Source organism: Acanthopagrus latus, chromosome 15 (assembly GCF_904848185.1).
Source record: "Acanthopagrus latus isolate v.2019 chromosome 15, fAcaLat1.1, whole genome shotgun sequence".
Classification (NCBI taxonomy): domain Eukaryota; kingdom Metazoa; phylum Chordata; class Actinopteri; order Spariformes; family Sparidae; genus Acanthopagrus; species Acanthopagrus latus.
Window position 1 is genome coordinate 314,657 of NC_051053.1, and position 2,872 is coordinate 317,528.

Sequence of the window (2,872 nt, forward strand, 5' to 3'; positions counted from 1 at the left end):
GGCTAAGTCCCACAACTGGTATTGCAACAGATGTGAGTCTAAGAGTATAGGCATTGTAATAATCTGTGGAGAACACTGCCTGAGTCTTCCTTCCATGATGCATGAATACAAGAGATTGGATTCATCTCGCAGCCTGTAATTCTTCAGGGAATTAGCAACTCAAAACTTAAGTATGGAGAATTAACCTTGCATAAAAAACAAACAAAAATGTTCACAGAAAAGCAACGCAAACAAAAGATAGATGGCTTACCTAGAGTCAGACTTAGAAAGAAGAGAAAAAGCAGGGTTTCAAAGAAAATAGGGATACTTACTCCTAATACTCACTACTGTTTAATAAAATACTCCTCACAGAATGACTCTGTACATGACTACATAAACAAGGGTTAGCCCCTTTCCCAAGTGTTCTGAAATGTACTGCACTCATTAAAAATAGTTTATCACTCTGAACATAAAATGAGTAGTTTTTTTATTTGTTTTTTATTTAATATAAAGGTCATGAACAGATATAAGAAGCACTGCCTTTTTGTATTTACAATTTACAACGCAAAACATGTTTAACTTTGGTAATTTTTGGAGGCTGTCACAAACTAAGGCTAAGTGAATGTGACAATGATGGAGATCCCACAAAGTTTAAGTAAGAACAAATAATTTATTAGAACTAAAACTAAAACCAACTCTACAATGAGCGGTGGAAGTCTGTAGGGTTTGTCATTAACGCAGTGCATGGATGAATGGTCTGTGTGCTGTGGAGGTGTTAAAGGTGCAAAATCATTTTTATGTTCATTTGCAAATGACTTAGTTTTGGTACCTCTTATTTTGTCAGCCATTTCTTAATCCACGTCCTCTTTAAGATGCTGTTGTAGCTTTCCGCTCTCTAAACAACACACAAACACACACACACACAATAAGCCATACGTTTTTTGAATGTCATCAGTGCTTGTCTACAAATATTTGTTTAAAAACTTGCCTGATTATGGACAGATGTCCCCATTCTAAAGCGCAGCCGTGCCTGGTTTCCCAGCTTGCGCATATGAAATGCAATCTGCATTTGACCTACAAGATGGTTTTCCTTCCCTCTGTCACTCCGAATCAAGGAAGGACATCCTAAAAAATGAATTTTAAATCTTTTGTATGTGACTACATCAAAAACAGCTTTTATCAAAAACTCCACAACTCCCAATTAATAAGAATTCCAAGAAATACAAAAAATCCAGTGCTTACCACGCTGGTCCTGTACTGCATCATAAAAATATCTCGCCACAACTCGCTGCTTCCGGTTTGACGTGCCCACCTTCAGCCAAAGAAGTTTTCTAGAAAATCTGAATCACCAGAAGGACAAGGTGCACATGTTCACACAAATATTTGACTTAATCATTCTGGTTGCACATAGAGTATGTTGTTACATCCTTTCTTCGACAGAGAGTCTATCAACAAACTGTTCTTCATTTAACATTAATTATTAGTTTTTTTAACATCATGATATGGTAAAAGCTTTTTGAAGTGTTTTTCATCATACATACCCATCTATTCCCAGATGTATCCACATTCCAAAAAACTTGAGCTTGTCATTCCCTAAATGGGTAAAGAGTATGCCTTTGCCATGAGTATTATTAATGTTACCATCTCAGAGGGGAATCTCTACAGTTAAAAAGATGAAATTAGTACCATCAATGTGCCAGGTGTCATTTGGCCCACGGCTGATGTAATTTTTTTCTGACAATCTTTTTCTTTCCTGGCGATCTTCTATGGATACCACTGGCATCCAGCTTCCTCATTATTGTCGCAATGTCATTCCTACATTTACAAATGGTTATGAATTGAACTCTGAAATAAAATGAGACAGTACTTGGTGACATTAACAGCATAGTATAAAAACCAACCTGTAGCAGGGCTGCACTGCCCTTACATCTCGAACCCGTCTCAACATGGCTCTGATCCCTTGGTCAGGTGACCATTGCCTCAACTCTGACTGGAAATCACAGACATTATGTGGCATATTAAACACTTTTAATTACAATAAAGACAAACATTGCCTACACAACTAACAGGTGTTATTGTTTAGGCATGTAGCCAGCATTACAGATGCTGCCGAAAATACAGAATTTATTTATTTTATAGTCAACACCACCAGGTTTAAATCTTACCTTCACAGCTCTCTTTATTTGCGTAAGAGGTCACTGGCAGGCTCTCCGCCTCAACCCCAGGGTTTTTAAAATCCTTCTGAGGTGTCGCTCACTGTTAGAACACAAACCAAAACACAGACTTTTTTCAAAAATACAGAATTCACTGATTCCTGCACACAAGGAAAATACTATTGCATTGTAAAAGCATGTCATCAGAAACAGCAAGACATAATTGTCAAAAGGTGGGCCTACCTGATTTGGTGTCCACAAGACAAAAGCGCACTTCTGATCTCTTTTTGTTTTAGACCACGTCTGAACAAGAAATTTATCAATTTATCTGGAAACAGTTAAGTGTGACAACCATAGGCTAACTCCTCTTGTACTGATCCTTAATAGCTTACCAGGGAAATTATCAACATCCATCCATCCATTATCTGTACATTATATGTACGCCGCTTAATCCTCTGCAGGGTCGCGGGGGCTGGAGCCTATCCCAGCTGACTTAGGGCGAAGGCAGGAGACACCCTGGACAGGTCGCCAGTCTATCACAGGGCTACACATAGAGACAAACAACCAGGCACACTCTCATTCACACCTACGGAGAATAATCCGTTAGAATAATCAATTAACCTCAGTATGTTTTTGGACTGTGGGAGGAAGCCAGAGTACCCGGTGAAAACCCACGCTGCACAGGGAGAACATGAACATGAACACAAATGCAAACTCCACACAGAAAGATCCCAGGCATC

At 38.8% G+C, this 2,872-nt stretch overlaps 1 long non-coding RNA gene across 1 annotated transcript; it reads right to left on the bottom strand.

Moving 5' to 3' along the window:
- Positions 1 to 967: 967 nt before the first annotated feature.
- Positions 968 to 2,641, bottom strand: LOC119033825. Its single transcript, XR_005079380.1, has 3 exons — positions 2,376 to 2,641; positions 1,222 to 1,319; positions 968 to 1,104 (listed from the first exon to the last, which is right to left on the bottom strand). It is a non-coding gene; the product is annotated as an uncharacterized LOC119033825 (long non-coding RNA).
- Positions 2,642 to 2,872: the final 231 nt, after the last annotated feature.